This window comes from Bactrocera dorsalis, chromosome 1 (genome assembly GCF_023373825.1).
Source record: "Bactrocera dorsalis isolate Fly_Bdor chromosome 1, ASM2337382v1, whole genome shotgun sequence".
NCBI classification, from domain to species: domain Eukaryota; kingdom Metazoa; phylum Arthropoda; class Insecta; order Diptera; family Tephritidae; genus Bactrocera; species Bactrocera dorsalis.
The window spans coordinates 82919277-82944376 of NC_064303.1; the positions used below are offsets into that span (position 1 = coordinate 82919277).

The following is a 25100-nucleotide window of genomic DNA, read 5'->3' on the forward strand; positions in this document are numbered from 1 at the left end:
TAATATACTATATTTGAATTAAATTAAGTTTGTATCTTTAATATTTTTAAACAGTTTCATTTACATATTTACATTTTTACAAAATATTGAATTAGTAAAATATTTACGTTGAAAAAATTCGAGGGTTTCGCTTGAGACTCCCACGGCCAACTCAAATATGCTCAAAAGTTGGTGCGAAATTTAAGCTGATGTCGCTTGCATTCACTTGCAGCGCCTTCACTTTACCCACAAATGCTCGAATTCAATCAGTGAGACCGTTGCTTCCGGTCGCCTGCAGCCTTCATATGTGGTCGCATAAATCAAACTGGAAAAGGTGACAAAAAAATGCTACTCAATAAAGTTTATCCCCCATTGAACGAGTGGCTTTATTTTATGAGCGCAAAAGGAAAATAATAAAAAATTGGAATGAATGTGCAATAAATGCTGCAATAAAATAGGTGACGATAAATTCGCTGGGAGTGGAAAAGCTGATGAAAGAACAATATCGCACAGAAATAGAGGGATTAACAAATGTAAAACTGCTTAAATGAACGCTTTACGAGCGGAGCAATGAATTTAAGCACTTCTTTACTGATAAGCCTTCGTTTATAAGCATTTCGAAACCATATTAAGAACTTCCTTTCACTGGCTATTCGAAATACATGCCGTGTGTTGATTATTTGATATCAGAATATTGCAACTAAAGTGTGATATTAGTGTGTTTCTTTTGTTTATAGACTACGGCTGATGTATTCAGATAGACTTTTTGAGTTCTATTTTGAAGAGTTATTAAAGAAAATCCTGGGATATCGTGTGTAGGTAACGCGCTCTAAAGACCTTCCAATTGCATACAATTTCAGAAAATTACTTTAGCAGCACATTCTATGAATGCTGAAGATGGGACTTATGCAAAACACAGGCTTTTTACCGTAACATGGGATGATCCCTGCAATTGCCTTGTGATACAATGTGAAAATCTGTTGTACTTCGAATTATCCAGAAAAACTCACTCTAGGTAGTCCATAAGAAACTTTAGAGTGTTCAACAGCACTCAAGGTTAGATTAGGTTAGGTTAGATGGCTGATCTCTCGGTGGAGGATTACACTTATACTTATACAGTCCTTTGTGAAGCCGTACGAAAAGCTTCTGTAGAATATCAGCTATCAGGAAACACGCCTATGACCATTACACATCTGCTTAGGTGTTTTATTTTTATATCCGATATTTTACCTGGATGTCCAAAACTATTAGATCCAATGTGTCTTTGCCTTGATCAGGAAAAAGCGGGACATTTGAAGAGGAAATGTTGAAATTATTCTATCTCATCTTCTTTCAAGTAACTAATGCAGCTGACATCCACAAAGGCGTTCAATTTTACTGCTCGAAAATCGATCGGACGATGTCCAGTTAATACTCCTAGAAACTGAGGTGCCTGTCCTAGTTGATATAACCCATACGTGTACTGTTTGCAAAGTGGCTGCAGAAAAAACTGTATATTTAGACCAAATGGATACATAAAAATCTCTTTAAGTGGTCTCATTCCAGATTACCTGGACCACCGGTTCATGCAAGATACCAAATCAATATCAGCATTTCCCATTAGGCTAAGTCGGAGCTCAAAAATGTGGGGTGCTAGTGGATGTCTTAGCAGGTTCAAGCGGACCAAATTCTCTTGTGGGTATCCAGATGTGATTTCTATTTTGGAAAAAAGTTTTATCTCGGTTTCAATCAATTTCAAAAATGCTTTTTGATCACTCCGCGAAAGAAAATGACCGAGCATGTTTCTGCGATGATAAAAACTCCATTAGGCTTTCGAAGGCGGCTCGATAGCGGCTCGAAAGCTGTGGTACACTTAATTTTCTGGGAAAAACCAAAAAAAATCATCGCAGCTATTGAATAAAAAGCGCTGAGATCTCGTTTGCTGAAGGTATTGGAATGGAATGGATTAGTGAATAAAGTCACATGAAGTTTCATAGCGGCCGAACAGCATACACACATGAAAGTTGGCTGAGTTCGCAGTTGGACAGGATATGAGCTACGAGTGAACGAATACGTGAATGCACTTCAATCGAGGACAAAGAAACACACGTACTACATTTGAGGCAAGTTAAGGGTTTAGTGATTCAGATTTGATTTTTTACTCACCGAACCTAAACGGCAATATTGGTTTACATGCACTTCTTTGTTGTACTATAGCCGGCCCCATATATGTCGCGCGGCTTGTGTAACGCGCGTTTTTGCGCTCCGAATTCGGTGATTGGTTCGCTCGTTCAGGAGGAATACTGGCTGACTTTTCAATGTTTATCCATTGTTTCTTTGGTGATGAGCAGCAGCTGCGGCGTAGGAAATCGAGAAGTTGGGGAAATATGTGCCTGTAAAGGAAATGATGTGGTGCCCAAACACAAAAGAAGTAGGGAAAATCTAAAATCTAATTGACTTGCTTTAGAGCTGGCCCTAGGTTATGTTGGGTACTTGTTGTTTTAGCTGGTGTTTGTTAACCAACATACACACATCACAGTAAATGCCAAGTGCACACTCCACCTAGATTTCGCGTGCGGCACTTCCTTCAACATGAATGCATCAACATCTTGAGCGGTTCGTGAAGTGGCCGTGGCCACCGGTGGTCGTTAGGAGGCATGCCAGTCAGGAGTGCACGGTGCTTTCATGTTCGGCTCAACGCAGCTCAGGAATAAATAAAACACGCTAACGACTTCCGCAAAAAGTTTGCTCTTTCCTATTTCTACCTAAATATTTGCGCCGCGCCGCCTCCCTTGCAACTTGCGCGCGAAGGGAAGCTTTTGCTTAAGTAAAAAATTGCATACCGAATTTCTTCTTCTCTCTTTTTTTTGTTAGTAACAAAAGTTCTCATAAAGTAAAACTTTCTTTCTTTCATTATTTTTATAGGTTTTATTTTACATGTGATTTCTTTCTGGCAGTGGGTCGTCTTTCATAGTTTAAAATTCCCATAAGGACCAACTCGAATAGTAACTTTTAACGACTTTGCCACAACATGTGTTATGTAACTACTTATTGTCAAAAAATCTTGTTGGAAAAGAATAGAAGTAAACACCGACATACCGACAAATCCCCACTACACATGTGCTCCATACAAATGCAGTCATGTAGGTATGTATGGTAGGTGTGTGGATCGTCATGGCTTGAGTCCGACGTGCTGCTATTTGTTTTTGTTGGTACGTGGCTTGTTTGTTTGTTTATTTGAGTAAGTAGTGGCAAGGCGTTGAAGTGAGTTCAAGTGTGTGAACGAAAAACACTGTGAACACGTTGCACTGAGCAAAAAGTTTAAAGAGTTCTGATTTTAATATGCTTATAAGGAACGTCCTGTTGTCATATGCTCATTATTGTAAAGTCCTGAAACCTCAACCACATGGTTCTAGAGACAGAAAATGATAGAGCTCGTGTCAAATATGAGAAAAAAGGGAACTGGATAGTATAGTTAGCCGTTTTCTTCGCAGAATAAGTAGATTGAGCCTAGACTGAGGACATCCGTTAGAATTCGCGCTATGTTGCAATTTTTGTAACGAAAAAGACGGTGTAAAACCGGGTTACTGATGAAAGCGTTAAGTAAAACTGAGCTACGAAAACTAGTGAAAGGATTTTGCCTCTGAGATGTTATGTTCTAAATCATTAAGGACAATGCAAGCTCGGCTCGAATAACGATACAACATTAAACCTTTTCCAAATGAATCCTCAGTTCGAAAGGCGGATGGTCCATTCTCAAATCGCACCAATATTTTGCTACCATAAGCCTATTTAACTATTAGCATAGTAGCTGGGATTCAACTCACTTGTATATTAGCGCGAACCCAATTTCCTGCATTTGTTAACCACAAAGTCAAAAAGTCTGACCATTATAGCGGTCACTGGATTACTTTAGCAGTAAAGGCGCTACTCTACAAGAAATGTTAAGAAACTCTTCAAATTGACCAAGATGGCTGATGAGGAGTCCCGAAGAAGGGAATATAAAGATGTACTTAAGGAATGTAAAAAGAGATCCGTAAAGTTAAAAGGAAGTTACACAGTGCTTTGGTGTGGTGGACCGCTGTCAGTAAAATATCACAACACAAACCGATGGAGCGAATACAACGGCTCAATGGTTAAACCTACCACCAGTTGACATTGCAGAGGAAAGCTCGGCGACGAAATCAGCTGTAAGATTGGCGGCGCTTTATCTGTGAGACCAGGTTTCAAGTCATTCTCAAGAAAGTTGGATGGTGCAGTGGCACGCGACCCACCAGTGGAACTTTTAACATCTACATGAACTTTTCAAAAATGCCTGATAGGTTGGACATCGGGATATATTGCGCTAAGCTAGATCTTAGCAACACAGACGGATCGGAGTGAGCTAGATGTGCAAGGGAACGGACGAAAAAGGCGCATGTTTGTTTTTAACACGATCTCGAAAAGACTACAGGAATGCACTTATACTGTAGTAGGACGGTAGTTGGCTTTAGACAGGTCACAACTTACTGACATCATGCTAGCCGTTTGGACATTATTCACATTGACTAGTTTAGATAAGTAAGCAAACGGAGATCCTGGAACACCTTTTCTGCTTTTGTTTCAACTTATCTAGTATTCGGTTTAGATATATACATGGACTTGATGATCCTGGAACACCTTCTTTGCTTCTGTCCGGCTGTATCGAGTACGCGGTTTAGAGATAGAGGAGTTTCTAAATTCAATGAACTAAATGAAGAATTAGAGTTATATATTAAGTCTTTAATAGACTTCGCAAAAAGTATTGACGTTCTCTAAGACGAAAGCTTCATTTCGTATTAAGCTGAACCTCAATCGTGCGTTACAAAGGACCTCTAGGTCTATGTATGCCTTGAAGCAAAATTGTATAATCTTACCAAATCTATGCTTCTACAACGAGAAATTCTGCATCGAGATATCGTTCTAGCTGTACAGCTTCTGAACATTTGCGACAATGACTGACAATACACTATATTCGAAAGAGGTTTATTATGAGAATGTTCGAACTTCACAATATAATTGTCTTCTCCAAACTCTCAGAAAAATATTGTTGTCTTCAAATTTGCATTTTGCATGGTGTACCTGATTTGACATACATACAAAATACGTTTTTAATTTGATTAGAACTCATGACACACTTTCTGACTTCATGAAAGGTTTCTGTGACAATAAGTCCACTCTTTCTAAGAAAGTCATGCCAAAACTAGAGTTACAGAATATAATTCTTCGTAACTCTACCATTTGTATTTGAAGGAATCGATTATAAACCCGCCATTTTTTATCTGTGTACCCCCAAAGATGGGACAAAGTTGAGCAGTATGTATAAATAAAGGCGACAAATAAAAGTTAAGTAGACTAAAAGGAAAAAGTCAAAGGAACAAAAATGTACGTCAACTGTTACTGTAATTATTATTACAACAATAGCAAAAAAGAGGACACTACTCTTGGCAACTGCAACAACCACCGTTATGTAGTTACCGCGCAAACTACTAAAAAGCAAGTAGCAATAGCGAGGGAGTGAAGTGCGATGTCTGAACACGAAACAAAATATTTAATGGCAAGAAAAACAATTATTAACACCGGAGAAGTTCGCGTCAAAGTGCGCGCCACATACGGACCGCGTGCTTTAGAGGCGACAACAAACACGCTCAATGATGCGGAGGCAAACTATAACAATTACAACTACAATAGAAACAATAGCGAGTGGCGGTTACATCGAGGGGGAAAGGGACCGAAAGCAACATTATTTGCTGGTGTTTGTAAAGTGTTGTGTTTGCGTTGAGGCGGCGTCAGTGAAGTGCGCCTTTGGAGCACGCAGCAGCCAAGTGGAGGAGTGTGAGCCGCATCTGCACATCCCACTCGGTCCAACCGATCCAACAATTGTCGCTCATTCTCAGCCGTTGCGTTACGTCGTCGACTGCTGACATCTGCCAGTGCGTTATGGCTTTTATGTCGCGCGCAACGACACGGATTATGAGCCAATTAGAGACTTCAGGTAAAAGTTGCCAAACAATAATCGTTCCATTTTCTATTTTCTCTCGCTAACTCCAGCAGCGTGCCGTTACGCTGACGTAACGTTGAGTGGAGATTTTATTTCTAATTTTTTTTTTAAATTGAATTTAAATGACAGTTCGACTCAGTTGATTTTCGCACTTTAGCAGCAAAGAGCTGTAAAGCTGGAACTTTGCTTGTCTTGTGAAATGTCTAATGTTTCAAATAATGTTGGAGCCATTTTGAAAGAGAATTTTATAACTTTAATATGATGCAAATTGTTATGTGTTTTGGAAAATAGTTATCTGTAGCAAAATAGACTTGGGGAGTTACAAACATTTGTAACTGTCATAATAATGGGATAAAGTTTGAATCGATATTTAAATTCTTAAACTCTATCGTAAGCGTTGATGTGTTTTCTTTTGATTATTTTTAAGACACGTGGCTCTAGCATTTTTCGATGTTAGCGATGTGCGAACTTTTTGCCTGAAAAGTGAGTTTTTGGTAATATTTTCGTATTTTTTTGGATATCCACTTTATTAATAGACTTTGATTTGGAAATGGCTTACATGAAAGTCCACAAGCCAGCTTTTATATTACGTCAAGATCTTAAATCGAAATATTCTCATTTGAGACGAAAAGCAACCTGAAGATATTCAAGAGCTGCCATTTCTTACAGAAAAATCAACGGTTTGGTGTGGTTTGTAGGTCGGTGGAATAATCGGTCCATTTTTCTTCAAATATGATGCCGGTGAGTGCATAACCGTCAATGGCGACCGTTATCGCTCCATGATAACCGACTCTTGGTTGACTTAAATTTTTTTTCAAAATTATTTTTATTTATTGGATCTGCTTTTTCTTAAAGCCTAACAATAAGTTATAAAATCTTAAATCTATTTAAAAACTAGACAGGCTTAAGCAAGTGATTGAGCTGTTTTGGTGATACGTCGCTCTTTAATACGCAGGCATATCTCTTCTTTTAAGTCGTGTTTGATCGCAGGAATGTACCAAAGCGTTAGCCAAGGGGTTTGGGTGATTTCGGAGTTTAGTTATACATATATTTGATTTTGTTATCTTCTACTTCTTTCTTTACCAAAGGAATACCAAGGTCTTTATGGATATTTTCGTTTCGCATGTATCATGGCGAACACGTGATTATTCTAAGCATTTTTGATTGAAACCTTTGTAATACATATATCAATATTTGTTGCACAGGTCGTACCCCACAGTTGAATGCCATACATTCAAATCGGCTTTATGACCGAATTATATAAAAGCACTTTGTTGTCTAGGCTAAGTTTGGAGTTTTTATTTAAAAGCCAATTTAAATTTGCAGCTCTAATCTTCATACATGTTATTTTACTAGAGATATGTTTTCTCCACGTGAGCCTTCCATCTAGGTGAATACCAAGATATGTTACTTCGTTCGCTTGGGGTACTAAAATATTGTTTATTTTTATTGCAGGGCACATTTTTGGTCTAAGCGAAACATGCTTACATTTCTGTTCATTCACATTTATACGCCAGTTCGCTAGCCATTCTTCGACAGAACTTAAATGCTCCGCTAATATTCTTGATGCTAAAATGTGGCATTTGTTACGGCTCACTATAGCTGTATCGCCCGCAAAAGTTGAAGTTAATATATTATTAGCTGTTGGAAGATCTGCTGATATGATGTATAGTGTTGGGCCTAAAACACTGCCCTGGGGTACACCAGCCCTTACCAGTCTTTCATCAGATATGAAATCTCCCACTTTTACCATATATTTTCTATTTTTTAAATAAGACTCCAATGTTCTATACAACGCTAAAGGTAGAATTTTTTTAATCTCGTATAAAAGACCTTCGTGCCACACCTTATCAAACGCCTGAGCTACATCAAGAAATATTGCTGAACAGTACTCTCTATGCTCAAATGCTCTCCTTATCTCGTTAGTAATTCTATTTACTTGTTCTATAGTGCCATGTTTCGCACGAAATCCGAATTGATGCATTGGTACATATTGTATTATTTTCGTGGAGGAAAGGAGACATCTTTGATAGTAATACTTTTTCAAATACTATTGAAAGACAGGGTAGAAGACTGATTGTTCTGTATGAAGACGGCTGTGTTAAGTCTTTCCCAGGTTTATCTATCAAGATAATCTGAGACTTTTTCAATGAAATTGGATAGTATCCGAAACTAAGAATTGCATTAAAGAGCAAAGAGATCACCTCTACAGCCATAATTGGTAACTCAATTAGCATTTTTGGGGAAATATTATCATGTCCCGGCAACTTTTTTGGATTCAGTTCTTTAATGATACCAATAATTTCAGAAGGTGAAGTCTTAACAGACTCGAGCGACTCTTTAGCTGTATTGGGTAAGATGGACAGCTTAAAGTTGTTCTTTGAAAAATTGGGTTGAAATACATTTTCTGGTGATTTGCAATGCAATTAGCCTTTTCCTAGTCACTTTGAGCCCAATTTTCACCCAAGTCTCGTATAGGCATGTTGGGGTCAGTTGGTGGCTTCATGGATTTTTGGGCTTTCCAAAGGGAATTTTGCTTCTTTGAATTCGGACAAAGCTTCTTTATATACATTTCGGTGTTCAATTCTTCCTCACGTTTAAGCGCCTTTTTGTTCACATAATTTTATTAGTACCGGAGAGTGATCAGAAGATAAATCAGTACATGTATCAGCTGTTATGTGTGATTTATCTATATTTTTGATTACGCCAAAATCAATTAAATCTGGCATTTTCTTACGATCACTAGGCCAAATGTCGGCTTACCAGGAGATATTATTTCAAGGTTATTGTGCCTATTTATAACAGTTTGATACAGCTGTCGTCCTTTCGGATTTATAAGACATGAGCCCCAGTACGTGTGTTTTGCGTTGTAATCTCCACCTGCTAGAAATCTTTGACCTAGTGTTCCAAAAAAGTCTTTAAATTCGATTTCTGTAATTTTAAAACGAGGTGGACAGTAGCCGTAAGGTTTAAGTCACAACCCCGATTTTTTAGTGATATTGTTGTAGCATGAGATTCCAGAGCATAGTGGTTTAAACGATTTCTAATCAACACTGCCGTGCCACCATGCGCTTTTCCATCAGGATGATTTATAATATATAGTCTAAATCCCGGTATATTGAAATTATTTTTATTTGTTAAATGAGTTTCTGATCTATATTCTTTTCAGACAGAAATCTGATAATCTGTAATTTATGTTGGTTAACACCGTTAGCATTCCATATACAGATATTTAGTAAGCTCATTTTTTACTTAATAAATTTTGCAGCATTTGATTTTGTGATTTTATTAAATCCTGGATCATGTTTTGCATGGTGGATATAAATTGTGTCATACACTGTGTAAGATTTATAATCATAGTTTCAATACCTCCATTTGGCCTTAAATTGATATGTAATTTGTTTTAATTAGTTCTTCCAAAATGTAAAAACTTGCCAACTTGAGCCGTTCTGGTTCTGGTATTGCCACTTTTGATTTAAAAGTTAACTTATCTTCACATTTCTGAGATGCATATTTCGAATTTCTCTCCGACGTCGTTCGCAATGATAACTGAATCCTAAATTAAACGCTTTGTTCCTAAACTCTGCAAACTCCGTAAACTTTGTTGGTTTCAGCAGTTCATACTCCGTTTCGGGCATTACTTTTAAATAAACTCATTCAGAAACTTAACAAAGTCGCTTGATAAAAAATGAAGAATATAAAAAACGGCATTTCGGTCATACTTCCTTTCAGAGTTGCAACAAATGTTGCACTCCACATTGTTGCGGTTTATCTGTAACATATTTTTTATTTGAATTCACCAGTATTTTATATGTAGGGTACTAGCATTTGAATTGTTTCTCGCAACAAAGTTGGAGGACCAAAATGACAACAAAAAATTGTCGAAAAATCTGAATGAAAAAATGTATTTTTATTTATTTCGCCGCGAATGAGATCTGACCAAATGCAATATGCGAGTAAAATAAATGGAAAAGCGAAACAAACGAGTTGTTGAGCAGCAAGCAGCAAGAAAAAACACGCTATTAGTTTTCCAAACAAATAAAAATAAGCGCAAGGAGGCATAGAAAATGCGGGCAGTGAGGTGGTGGATAGGGGCACGCGAAAAGTGCCAAAGAGCGGTGTGGCTTTAGCAGCAGCGCGCTCGTTGCTCATAATACACGACTGCGGCCAAGTTCAACTGTGTGTTTTTAACTTCTCTGCGCCGCCAATTCTTACCCGTTAGCGTTCCACTTTTTAACTTTGGCTTTTTTACGTTCGGCTGCAAATATTCGCATTTTCTGGTATTTATTTTTGGGCGACCTGCCGCGGCAAGTGCGATTTTTGTTTTACTCTTTCGGGCGCCACTTTTTTGGAGGTTAAATTATTATTATTTTTTAAGCATGTGCAGCTGCGGTTTCGCGTCACCTTTGTCCCCGCCCCTTAGGATGCCTCTTTAGCGGCCTTACATAACTTGCAGCGCCACTCAGCGCGGTTGCGCCCATTTGTGCGGCAGCTGTAGGATTTCGGCGGATCTGCGCTAAAGCGGCCAGTTGGTGTTGCGCAAAAAAATTAATTTATGATTTTTGTTGTGCCGTAGTAATAAAGCGGCCGTTTTTTATGGCTATTGGGCGAGTGTGTTGCCGCTGGCGCAACTCAATGTTTTACTACCGTGCACCGCCGGCCGCACTATAAACGCGTAATAGTAAAGGCGTAAAACGCTGATCCGGCGTCGAAACGTTTTGTGAGCGCGCCATTAAAATTGTCTACCAACGGATGTGTGGCTCTTTGTGGTTAACCGCTTGTAAATGTAGGCAGTTCCTTTCGTTTTTCCTTCTTTGCGAGTGTTTTTGTTTTTAACGAAGCCTTTGTTACAAGTGTTGCATGCGGCTATTGAGGAGGTTTTCATGCAACTTTTCGACGTATTAAAGGGTATTAAAGGGAATTGATTACGTGCTGAAAATGTTGCAGGTTATGGTTCATTAAAGCTTTTGTGATTTATAGGATTTTTGCCAATTATTCACATGCTTATTTGATAATTACTGTTCAAAGATTTGTTGTAAGACTCTCAACAGTGAGCTTCTTCTCTCTTTTGAAGTGCGCGTATTGACGTTCTCTGGAAAATGTGTGACCTAGAATATCAAAGCCCATTCTAAACCAATATTGCATCCATTGACACGCTTTTTAGCAATCAAAATATGGTAAATGGTTTGTAATTACCTGCTGATTTACTTACCATTTACTTTACTTTTGGTGTTTGTTGGATTATTCATTTTGACACGGACAATACCTTTACAAGTCAAGTATGAGGCAATGCTTATGGTCAGCGTGGTTTTTTCGCCTCACCTTGGCTACGAAATTCAACCGATTGATCATCTTTTTCTAAGCCGTAAGCATGGATTCAACACTCATCTCAAGTAATAATACGTTCCATGACATCTTGATAGTGGGAAAGCATTGTTTCACAGACTTTAACGTTACGCTCTTTTTCGAAAAAATGTAGTGATTTTGGAACCAGTTTTACTTTCACTTTTCTAAGGTCCAAATGATCTTTGAGAATGCTTTTGACTGATCCAACGCTATTCTAACGATGCCAGTAAGATCTTTGACTCTTAATCGTCAATTATCAAGCACCAGCGGATGTTGATGGCTGTCCTGGACGTGGTTCGTTGTCGAAACGTTCTCGATCATTTTTGAATAGTTTGTAGAAATCAAAAGCACTTGTTCGCAGCAACAATTACCACCGAAGGTCTTTTCCGACATTCTGAACGTTTCGATACAAGTAAGTTGAATCCACATGCAAAATTTAATGGAACTTCTTTGCTTAATAATTTCACTAATCGTAAAAATCGCCGAACGCACTTACATATATACTTCAGAAAGACAGCTATATCAAACTTCTTCTTCTTTACTGGCGTAGAAACCGTTTACGCGGTTATAGCCGAGTTAACAACAGCGCGCCAGTCGTTCTTCCTTTTCACTGTTCGGCGCCAATTGGAGATTCCATTTGAAGTCAGGTACTTCTCCACCTGGTCTTTCGAACGGAGTGGAGGTCTTTCTCTTCCTCTGCTTCACCCGGCAGGTACAGTTTCGAATACTTTCAGAGCTGAAGGATTTACGTCCATTCGGAAGACATGACCTAGCCAGCGTAGCCGCTGTCTTTTAACCCCTTGACGTATTTCCAAGAGTCTGGTGGTACAATTTTTGTGCCTAACATGATTATCACGAGTCTGACTCGTGGTGCGTAGAAGTATACATTTGATGAAAAAAGAATTTAAATTTCACCGTAATTATAATATTCGATTTTCATAATAATAAGAATAAATTAGTTAATGCCTTGCACAATATCTAATCTAAAATAAATAGTTTTATTACGTGCATTCACATTTCGTTTCGTTTTGCGACTGTTCGTAAGCATCAAAACTGGTTTGTTTAGTACAAGTTGTGTGCGAACAGTTGGAAGCAAATAATTGATACGTCAGGGGGTTAATTCGCAGAACTACGAGTATGTCAATATCGTCGTATATCTCATACAGTTCATTGTTCCATAGAATGTGATATTCGCCGTGGCCAACGCGCAAAGGACCATAAATCTTCTGCAGAACCTCTTGAAAATTCGTATCTCGACTCACAAGATGTTGTCATCGTCCATGCCTCTACACCGTATAGCAGGATGAGAATAATGAGTGACTTATAGAGTTTTGTTTTTGTTCGTCGGAAAGTATACATCTTTGATAGTAACACTTTTTCAAATATTTTAATATTTTAGAAAGATAGGGTAGAAAACTGATTGGTCTGTATGAAGACGGCTATGTTAAGTCTTTCCCAAATTTATTTGTCAATATAATCTGCAACTTTTTCCATGAAATTGGACAGTATCTGAAACTCAGTAACTCAATTAGCATTTCTGGGGTAATATTATCATGTTCTGGTGACTTTTTTGGGTTAAGTCCTTTTATGATTCTAATAATTTCAGAAGGTGGAAGTCTTAAAAGACCCCAGCGACCCGTTAGCTCTGTTTTCCTTTCCAAAGGGAATTTCGCTTGCTTGAATTTGGACACAGCTTCTTTATATACATTTCAGTGTTGAATTCTTCCTCGCGTTTAACGCTTTTTTTAATATACGTCTAGAACACCTTTTTTCATTTACAAGCTTTTCTATTTCACTATTAGTGATTTTTCTGAAACCAAGCGGCTTATAGCTTTTGTTTGCTGTTGCTAAGATAGCTGTGCTAGTTATTATATCATTGAGTTCTTTTACAAGCTTCTGTATTTATTGTATTTTGTACTTGTAAAATAATTACTCGACACTATTTCAAAATGGGCTGTTGCATGTCTGCTAGAATCCACTTTCTCCATCACGCTATAACTTCTTTCTCAAAAATTTGGGTGGGGTTAACGATGAGCAAGGAGAAAGATTAAACGAAGAAATAGAGCACCGATACCAAGGCAGATGAAATCCTGCAAAGATGGGAAATTGCTGTTGGTTCATTATGAGGAAAAGTGATCAGCAGTGTAAGCGAAAGTTTAAATTTGCGAAAAAATTCTCCATAAAAGATTTAGTATAAATGTATTTTTAATTCGTTGTACTAAATAAAATACGTTAAGTAAAAAAAACATCTACTCTGTACCGAAACTCGTAATCAGAACACCTCGAATACGCCCACAGACCTCTTAGTAGCAAATTTTTTTTTTTTTAGCTTTGTTGAGTAGTGTAACTAAACACAAGGCTTTTATTTATCAATAGAGAAGAATGGGCCATTGGTTCCATGTTCGACAGTTCCAACAGCAAAATCTGCATATTTACCGAGGGATAAAAGGATGAAATTCGGTGGAATGCAGAGCATGCGCGGAAGTTCAGCCGGATGAAACGAGATGGTGAGAGGGAATGATTTCCTGGCAGTTTGTAATAGTATCATTAAATGTGAAGAATATGATTTAATTCAAAATATGAGATTCTCTTCATTAATATATTTAGCCGTGTCAGTGTGACCTTTATCTCGAAGACCAGCCATAGGTTTAACCTAATTTAACCTCCATAGACGAATACAACTTTATAGGTTTATTAATGTGCTAACTTAAATATAAGCTGTCGAAACATGAGCTTGTGAACAGAATCTGTTGAACCTGCTTTTGAAATTTGAGGTTTAGCGAAAGATGCAATAAGAAACATTTGATTTAAACGTCATAGCCGTATACTTCAGGTGAGATAAATCGTATAATGCAGGTTAAAGAAAATGTATATCATATATACTTACAGCGATAGATAATTTCACAATCGGATAAGTGGTTCCTTAGTGATCAACGAGAACTTCGTCTACAGACAACGTTATACGGGGTTTGAGCCTCATGAAGCAACTATTCATTAGTAGATTGCTACTTTTCGTACGAGCCACATTAGCACTAAAGACGATAAAAAAAACTCCGACAAATTAATTGCTTATAGTTCTTTAAAATGTGCCACAAGTTCATTAACATGATGAGAAAATTGTATGATTTGGGCTTCAAATTACTTCACAATCTCGGTATTTTCTAAATTTAGACGTCAGCGACTTTTTCTTGTTCCCAAATCTCAAGAGAATGCTCTTGAAAATAATGTGAGTTGGTTAGCGCCGAGACTGGGCCTTATTTGGAAACAAAAGTGGTATTGAAAAGTTGGAATAATCGAATTTTGTCTGGCTCTCAGCACTCACGGAGATCAAAGACATTCATGAGTAATGAAAATATCACAAATCTCGTGATTTCAAATACCATTGTATGTAGCGCAGCTGTTAACCATGAATATTTACATATTTAGATGTACATAGAAACCAATCTTAACGTTCAGTAAATAGACTCGTCATGGCTACTTATTATTGTAGAAACTTTGCCATTTGCAATCAAATGCATTTGAAAATACATTGCGCAGATAAATTCCATCTAATTTACAACATAGTTTAGCGACTGTAATTATTTGGCGTCTATTGTGTTTACAATCGCCTGCAGCGTTGATTGCCACTGCCTGCCACACAAAACGCAAAGCGCTCTTCCAACAACTTGTAGGCATTCCAAGGAAAATATATGTGCAGCAGATGTTGGCTGCTGGTTTTTGGCTTCTAATTCAATTTACAACTTCCTCGTTTAGCCAAGGAAAAAGCAGACAAACGAACCAACGAACGCAGAAACGGCTGACTTCCAATGAGCAATGTGCAACCTGCGGCGAAAATGAGCAACAACACCAGCACGTGCGGCAGAGTTTCGTGCAACTATTGCTGTTTGGCGAAAAGTTTCTTGGCTTTGAGGTAGCGTCAGCCGCGCAGCTAGGAGAGCAGCCAACACTCGCAGACTCATTCTGTCAGTTAGTCAGTTAGATGGCCAAAATACGCCGCTTGGCATTGCAACTTTAATTAGTTGTTGCTACAGCGGCAGCGTCGGTGTGATGTGATGTGTGTTTTGGTTTTTGCTGCTGCTGTTGTTTTTTTTACGCCAGTTGTTAGCGGTCGGCAGCTGGCCAAACTGCCTGGTCTAAGCGAAGTGAAACGGAGCATTTCAACGGCACTTAATGTAATTCAATTTAGCTGAAATAATTTTCAACTCGAAACTTTGTGTATGAAACGCCGAACATAGAAACCGAAATGGAAACTTGCCGAAAACTTAAAATGAGGTAATCACAAAACATCGTTGAGGCGCCAAAAAGGGTTGATGATTGTGTGATTACTTGCAAGCGAGGGAGCCGTGTGAAGGAAAGCTGATGCGAACAAGTTCAGACGTACTGGCTAAGGAACGTCTCGTCAAAGAGGGCAGCAGAGAGAGAGAGAGTGAGAGAGGGAGATTTAGCGGGAGTGGTTTTCATAAAAAATGTGTTAGAATGTACCCATTTGAAATAGGATTTTTAACAATTAATATTATAATAATGCATGGTTAATCTATCTTGTTTCTTCACCAATGTTATTAAACTATTGGCAAATGACATATAAAATATACTAGTTACATGTCATAGAAAATGTACGTAAATTATGAAAGCTTTTCAAAAAAGAATGTCCAATCAGTCGTCGCACTGGCGTCTTGGCTTCCACGTCACTCTTGACAGTCATTACTTCAAACTCATAGATAATTCCTTCTATCTTGGAACTAGTATTAACAGTCTGTTTAATTGAGTCGGAAGAACCTTGCGACTGTACTTCTGCCAGTAGTTGATCATCGCTTGATGAGCTGTCTGAGGCATGACAATCCAACGACGCACAGTGGTGCCGCTTCATACAATCCGCGGCAAAAAAGAGAAGGAATCGAGGTAGGGCTTTGAAATTTGGCACACATCTCTCATATTGCCAAATTAGATGAAAAAAAAAAAAAATTGTTAAAATCCGCCCACAACCACGCCCACCTCCCATATAACACCAAAATCAAAAATCATCCTACAGTAACAAAATTTTCTGCAGTGTAATATTTTGTAAATATAAGCTTGTCCAGAAAAAATAAAGCAAATCCGCCCACAATTACGCCCGTCTCCCATATAACATAACCAATAAATATTCAAAAATGATCATATATTATTAATTATTAATTCAACAAGTAATTTTTTAACATCATCGTCCAATTCTAAAGTTTTATTTTTGGGGTTTGTTCTGAAACCATTAATAAAAGGATCCGATGAAGCTAAAAGCAAGTGCATTACATCTTGATTTGTAGAAATTCTGTCGCACTTTCTAGAATGATTAAGCCTATATTTCTTGTAATCTTTATTGAGAGCTTCATGAGCCTCCTCTGATAGCATGCCCAATGGTAAAATAGAGGATGAAACAATTTTGCTTCCATGCATTAAAACTTTATGGACCGTCATTGGCATATAGTAAAAGTTTTCATGCAATAAATTTCAATTTTTTGAGGATCTATTATTTTAAATCTATGTATCAGGTTTTCGTCAACGCCAACAATGTCGGCAGTTTTAGCAGGATTCTCAAAAAATCTTGATGAGGTATTGCCATCATTTGTCGTACTCAGTCCCTGCTTCACTACATCAACATTTATTCCCAAGGATGACTTCAAATCTGCTTGAATACGTGCTTTTTCATCTGCCTTCAGTTTTTTGGTACGATCGTCAGTTCTCCATTGGCGAAAATGTTTGTTGTAAGCAATATGCAGAATACACTCCATAAACTTAATTCTTGCATGCAAGTGAGAAATTCCAAATCTTAGGGAACCTTCGTTTACTGTTCTCCTCAATATACCATCTAAATCATTCATTTCCTTTGGTTTTGCTTTACATATGAAACATACACTCATTGCTGAGGTTTCAGTTACGGTATTAACAACTTTACCATCAATCATTGTAAGAGCAAGACAATAACTTATTTCGAAAGTAAATTAAAATGCAAAAAAAAAAAAAAAAATGTAGTAGCTGCAGTAGATTAAATTCCTAATTACTCATGAATTGGCAGCTAATGGCAGCTGATTTTTCTTTCTATCGATTAAGGAGATTTTAAAGTTTATTTTGTGTAAGTGGCTAACCTGCGCGCTCCTGCGCACAATAGTTATATTCTGTTGAAGTTGTGAAATATATGATTTTTTTGGACCAAGAAAAAATATCATATTAAAAAAAATCTTGAAAAAGAAAGTATACATTTGATGATGTAAATCACAACTATAACATTGATTTTAATAAATAAAAACTTTACAATTGATATTTTATGGTTAACTTTTGAGTTTTAACCTTTGCAATATTCATCACATTTTTCTGAGTAACTTTGCGTTGATACTTTGTTGGACTTTGAAGCTCTCCCAACAAAAAACCATTGAATATATCAAGCCCAAGTATTCGGATAATGTTATTTGATTAGTTCTTAGCTTAAAATGAAAAGATGGTACAAATTTGGAATGATAAAAAAAAATCCTTTTTTCCGCTTTGGCACCACTGTGCGACGCACATACCCGATTATATTTTGCAATTAGTGAGACTGAAGTACTGGTCTTAGCAAGCTGATCAGGCTTCTAGCTTCTTCACTTACCAGGTGCCCAAACCAGTCTAAACAAGTAGTAACTCGACTTCAGAGATAAGAAGTCTAGATACCTTCACCAGACTTGAACGTCCAGTCAGCGAGCTCAATTACATCACTCTGAAGAAGGTTGTGATCCTAGAATTATGACTTATTTATATTTTGCCACACATATACATATAGAACGACACATCACAGCAAGCGGCGGCCTGTATATTGGTGGAATGAGGAAATTTTCACGCTGAGAAAGCTTTGTCAGTCACCTAGACATCACCAGAACCGTAACCAGGGTGCAACAAACAAAAATCGCTTTAGAGAAGATTTTAAAAACTAAAAGAAGATCCTGAAGTCGGCAATTAAAGTCACGTTTTGAGAAGTTCTGTGAGGAAGCAAACATTAACCCGGGGAACTGCTTACAAAATCTATATGTTGAGATTTAAAACTAAGTAGCAGTAACCTATGGATGCATTTTTTTATGGGAAAAGTCGTCGAAACATTATTCCTGAAACACGTTCGGATTTCCTATGTCAACCGACAACGCTGTACTTTTGTAGTCGAAACACCTCTTTCTTTATACGTGGAGCATTATACATTTTAGAGAACAGTTGAGGTTGTGATCTTAAAGCTTCCTTCAGGGCTCTGTTGGGTATGTCGTCCAATTCAGGCGCTTTGGTGTTCCTGATTTTATTTGCTATGGTCAATAGCTTTTCTTCCCCGACTAACGGGGGTGACTCTGCAGCTTTGTTTTTGATTCTGCTCCCAAAACCAAAGAAACCACCTGCAAAATCTGCATTTTAACGACTTCGGTGTATGCTCCACACAATGGGTAAGGTGTACAAAAATATAATAAGAAACCGCTTGAAGTCAGCTTTCCTGGAATTTCAGAGAGAAAATTAAAATTTTGGGAACACCTGGCGTATACTTCCAGTAAAGCAAACAAATATAATGCTCTATCGAGAATGGTGTCCAATAGAGGCTGCGTGGGTTTCAGTCTGCGATTTTTAATCTTTCCTCATCCAAAAGGCGCTGGACAAAATTGAGGCTTTTTCAACAGATTAGGCATCCGTCAGTCCATGGAATGCAGGCAAACGTCCTATCCCTCTCATGAAGTAATATTTATCCGATGGTTCCGTGGGAGAGTCTTGAATTGGCTTAGGTTTAGCGGATTAAAGTTCCGCACTCCAGCTTCCGATGCTACCCCCTACTATAAAAAAAGCCTTCCTCGCCTCAATGCTGAGTTGGTGTGATCCTCTCAGAATCCAGATATGCACCTTTTGTTGCCCTGTGAATATTGTGACCAAATGGGTTGACATTGGCATGGGTATTCATTTACATAAATACGCAACTTGGATGTGCTTTATATACCCTAAATGAATATGCCTGTATGTCTCACATGTTGAACGCGCACAATTTTTCAATTTTTCGAAGGCATAGCAGAATAAATCCACAGTAAGTAGTACATATGAACACACATGCACATATACATACTATGTACAAGCACACATCTAGTATGCGAATGTGCATGTGAATATGCAAATAAATGAGTGTATTGTTTGACAGCGAAGTTGCAATTCACCCGCCGGCGTTACAATGCAATTGCCAAAAGTGGTGGCGGGCTGAGCCGGCGGTGGATTGGGTGGATCGGTGTGCGCTGCCAACTTTCGCGCGTTCGCTGCTGGGTGGCGGTAATCTCGTGTTCGTGACAGAAGTGTTTCCAGTTTTATTGATTGTTGCATCCACCATGCAACACTCTATTCGTGGAGGGTTCATGCAACAGAATGCAATTGCCGCTGGCGGGTGACGACAATGATGGCGTCATTAGCGTGGCATGAATAGCGGCATCGATACACGGCTAAGTAAGCGTGTTCGAGTGTGTACATTTGTTGGCATTCGGGTTTGTTTACATTGCTGCACATTCCACGGTTGCATACCACACATAAATATAAATGCCAATTGTACGAGTAGCTCTGCTGACGCTTCGGAGCGGATAAGTTAGTTGTGCCCTGACATGTTTACCCGATTTAAGTGGTTAAATTGTTGTCGAATTCATTTTATTGATTTGACTTAATCAGTGGAAAATGATGCAGTGAGTTCAAAATTTGAAAACTGAAAGTTAACGACAACATACATATTGTGCGGCTGTGTGAGTGGCAGCTTATGAAATGAGTGTGGTGAGTAATATATATTCGATTTGAAGAATAGGCTTCGGTTTTCAATGACGCACAGTCACTTCTTTTCATTTTACTTTTCGGGGTCGATGGCGACACAAAAGCTTAAAATCGGACTTCTGGATAAAGCTAGGACAATTTTAAAACACATAAACATGTAAGTGTGGTCGATGTTAGAACCAATGTATTTTAGGTATATAATGATATAATTAATCTGCACTTAAGTAAGACGAGTCTAGAAATATTTTGCAAAAGATAGACGATCACAAAAATTCTGGAACTAGGACAATGTCTTTGTTAGTCATGTATAAAATACCTTAGTAATCAAAGTTCTTACATAAGTTTAGCATCAGCGCACAGTATTATCTAGAAAAGACGTCCGCTTAGGCCGATAGTTTCGTTAAAAAGTCAGTAGTATGTAAATATTCTGATCTTTATTGTCTTCATATGCGGACTTGAAGAGTTGAGATTCATTCTGGACCATTTTTAGATGGGCACGCACATATTGAGGGCTATAATTGCCTCAACTTTAATTCGGTTATTATATTGATATTTGACTTATCGATTGCAAGGTCAAAAGTTAAAAAAATTTTAGCATTGCGAAATAGGGAAAGCAGCCGTGTTTCCCCTACGATTTTAAAACATAAGGATAACAAGATAGTGTGGTACCAAAAATTCAGTTGATTATTTGTTCAGTTCACTGATTTCTTCTGAAAGTGGGTATGCTATTCACATCAAATCTGGTGTAAGATCTTTATAGTTCCATAGTCAAAGTATAATTACTTTACTTAAGTTAGATAGTTATGACACTTTTAAAAGTAATTTTGCGATTTTCCTTCATTTTCACGCTACCATTATATAATATTTTGCCTGTTGAAATCGAAAACAGCAGAAACGTTAACTTCGACGACACCGCATATCGATATCTCGAAAACTGAGTGACTAGTTCGTGTATATACAGACAGACGAACATGGTTAAATCCACTCAGCTCGTCATGCCGAACATTTATTTATATAAACTTTATAGGGACGGTGCGTCGTTAGGGATGACAACCCTAATAGACCGTGCTCAGGATATAAAAATCGATATGAATCTAATTTAAATTCTTCTTCATTGTTAGAGTAGACCCCTCTTATGCGGTTATAGCTGATTTTGCAACAGTTTAATGTTTGGCGCCAATATAAGATTCCAAGTGTAGCTGGTCCTTCTCCACTGGTCTTTCCAGGGGAGTCGAGTTCTTCCTCTTCCTCAGCTTCCCTCGGCAGATTCTGTGTCAAATAGTCTCAGAGCTGGATAGTTTTGAACCCGCTGTCTCTTCATTTGCTAAACAACATGTATGTCTATGGCGTCATAAATCTTCCGCAGAAATCTTCGTAACGCCGACTCAGCAGATGATGTCATAATTCATGCCACTGCACCATAAAGCAGGACGGGGATGATGAGTGACTTGTAGAATTTTGTCTTTTTTCGTCGAAAGAGGACTTTTCTTCTCAATTGCCCACTCAGTACGAAGAGTTATTTTGCGTTAGATTTCGAGGCTGACATTGTTACTTCGCAGTTAATGTTTATAAAAGACGTGGGTTCCAAGTGGTGTCTTGCTTTAGTGCACTACCAGACCCATTTGCTTCTCTCCCTAATCAAGTCTGGAGAAAGCGAAATTAACAGCGCGGTTGTTATGGCCAATGATACCGAAGTCATCGGCGTCCGTCAGCAGTTGTATACTCTTGTATCTTGTTCAGATCTGCTGCTCGAATTATGGCTCGGGAGGTCCATTCCGATCCCGACGGAGTTTTAGGTATTGCTTAAGGTCAGCTTACACAGCCATATTAGTTTTGCGGGGATACACAATTAAGACACTGATAAGGTCCAATAAGCTTGCTGTGCTTTGATGTTTCACACAGTACGCTTGTTAGAATGCGATGTTGAGGAGGCTTATCCCACGGTAGTTGGCACAGATTGTGAGATCTCCTTGTGTGTTTTCGTTCGACCACATTCTACTACTTGATGGTGCTTGGTCCTTATTAGTTCTTCGCTGCCGTATTTGAATAGCTCGGTCTTCTCCGGACAGGTAATAGCTATTCGAAGTTCTTCATGGTTGGTAAGTGGAAGTTTCGCTTCCTCACCATCAATTGGGGTACCATCTGCTGGTGCTATTATTTCGCTGCCATTCAGCAGGCTGGAGAAGTGTTCCCTCCCTTTACTTCTGTCGGCCAGCTTGTAAAGCTCTTCGTACTCATGCATTTCGACATCTCTTTTTTTTTTGTCTGCAAATATGTCGCGAGATACGACAGCCTGTTTTCTCTCCACTACGACACGGCACTCTTCATCGTACCATATTCTCTTTTACTTTTTCCAATGTTTTCGATTGCAGCTGTACGTAGCCATCAAAATGATGTTTTTTGGCTGCCCAGAGAATGCTAGGTTTAAGATCGGAAGTCGTGAGCTGCTTGAGTCATATGCAAAATAATCGTTTCGTGCCGCTTCCTGGTGAATGGCGCTCAGAGAATTTTCTTCACATATATATATACACGTTATTAGAAGGACTTTCTTACGGTTGGCAACCCTATTATACCCCTCAGGATATAAAAATCGATATGAATGTAGTTTAATTAAGTTATTTAAAATTGCTTTTCCTTTCCATTATATATATTTTATTGGATTGCATAAGAAATGTGTAGTCAATTAATTATTAAGTGGGTAATTAGTTAATTGCTCTATTTTACGTTCAATTGAGAACCACTTTAATAAGTGGGAAGTTTCTAAGAGCTATGCTCAACGCGCATCTAAAAGACACATACATATATGTATATGTACATATAAAAGTCTCATTTAGCTTTCTTATCATTGCAAAGCATTCGCCAGGACTTAGGCGGACAGCATATGGTTGTGTCTACGAGCGGCAATCACTTGAAATACTTATGAAAATGCACACACTTAACGCTTGTGTTTACTGTTATGCTAGATGTGCTGGAAGTGACTCCATTTCGTCACTTGAACTCGCCTATTTTTGTTTGTCTACACCCACTTTTGCGCTGATTTGTTGTGTGTTTTTGTTTTTTTTTACACTTTTTCTCCGATTCCCCTAGAAACGTGTCTAATTTGGCATATTTTTCCTGGTTACATGTTTTGTCCCCATTTTGGTTTTTGTTTTGACAGCTAATATTGTAGTTATTGTTATTATTTGCGCCAACATCATCCTGTTGGCCGGTGTCAAATAGAGAAGTGCCGCCATATGTGTCAAACCTAATGTTCCCTTTAGCAGCAAGTCAGTTCGTGGTTTTTTTGCAAGCGGAAAAAGTGGGCGTACTTGAGGGTTTGTTTGTTTTTCTTCGTGATTTTTTTCTTCTGGTCTCAAGTGTTCTTGTTGTGATATTCAGTTGTTGCCATGTTTTTATGCACGAAGTACTTGCTTTGGCTTTGCTTTCGTACCATTAAATGGCATACTTAAGGAATTACTTAGCACCAGCTGTTGCTGCCGTTTGCCAACTGAAAAGGAACTCATATTGTTGTTGGCAGCATATAAATTGTTGCTAAATTGAGGCTGGCGCGTGAAGTGAAGAAATGTGTAAATTTATCGCAATTTATAGATATTCGTTCGTAATTGGCGGGTTCGCAGATGCTTGAGATTCTCAAGGCTTAATTCATTACTTTATCTCCATTCCAGTTGTTTTTACATTAGTAAATAATTATATAAATATTATTAAGCATGAATGACATACGCCCTCACTTTGCAAGAGGAAATATTTCTATTGTTTCCGGGCGGAAGTGCCCGAGTGTTTCAAGTGAGTTTATAAATTTTGCGTTCAACCAAAAATAAACATTTTAATTACAGTGCAAACCGATTAATCAAAGTGAATTGCGCCAAACTAATGCAAACTTAGCCACAAACTATGCAAATATACACAAATGTATACATACACACATACATATATTTACCTTTTTGTAGTCACTTGAGCATGTGCGTGTATACGAGTATATTTGAATTTAATTTAATATATTCCTAAATTAATAGACCTGTAAATAACGAAAAATAGGGTGGTCCAAAATTGCAATTCCCCACATTTATAAAACTCTTTGTGGTGGTTGCTTTTCCAGCTATAGAGGTAAAACTCCGAACACTTTGTGCTATGAAAAAGCTACTCCTAATCCTATATGTTCCTATTTGTTGGATAAAAATCCCGATCATATTGTATAAGATAAAATGATGTAATCCTCTTTATGTGGCAATCAGGACGAGAAGCTCTTACAAGTATCATAGTATTTTTCTTTTATTCAAGGAGTGTTGCTTAGTTAAGACTTGGTAAATCAGTGAGTTCAAATTGACTTGTTGTTTCTAAACCCAGTACAAATGGATATAAGAGCACTATATGACCATATGTAGCTGGAGGTGAACCTCTTTCAGAATTTAATTATAACAGGAATTAGTTAGCTATTTAAATACAATTAAGTTATGAATATAAGATCATTCAAATAGCCTTCACGACTCTTTTTGCAGCAACGAATTCGATGCACCAATTTTCCAGTACCTAGTATCCATACTTTTTTGAAATATTTCGGTTCTTGTACATCCTGTGTGGGACGTATCCCTGTCTCGTTGTTTTTAGTTAACATGTAGAACTACCTTGAACTGTGAAACCCCTAGATATCTGAGACGAGTTTTAGATAATGTTTAACAGATGAATAAGAGGTGTTCCAGGGTGTTCATACCTACTTCCCAGCGTTTCCTGCATGTATCGTCATTACTAATGTTCATCCGGCTGTTATGGGATGCAGTGAGTTGTAACCTGTCATCACGCCCACAACCGTCCGCTAGTTCTTCCGAGACCGAGAAAAAAGCGTACGTGTTTTCCTCGAGGCATTCCAGCTCACCCTGTTCGTTCTGTCAGCCTTTTCGGAAACTTTATTGTGTATTGTTTTTAGCGACTTGCGTATTTTCTGTTCGGTTCTTCTCAATCTCAACAGCTTTCCTGATCCCAAAAACCTTCCCGCACTAGGACGATACTGTCG

General features: G+C 38.1%; 1 protein-coding gene across 1 annotated transcript in view; it reads right to left on the minus strand.

Moving 5' to 3' along the window:
• LOC105222012 (Krueppel-like factor 10) overlaps positions 1-25100 on the minus strand; it is a 373089-nt gene that overhangs the window by 61253 nt on the left and 286736 nt on the right. The window lies entirely within an intron of this gene.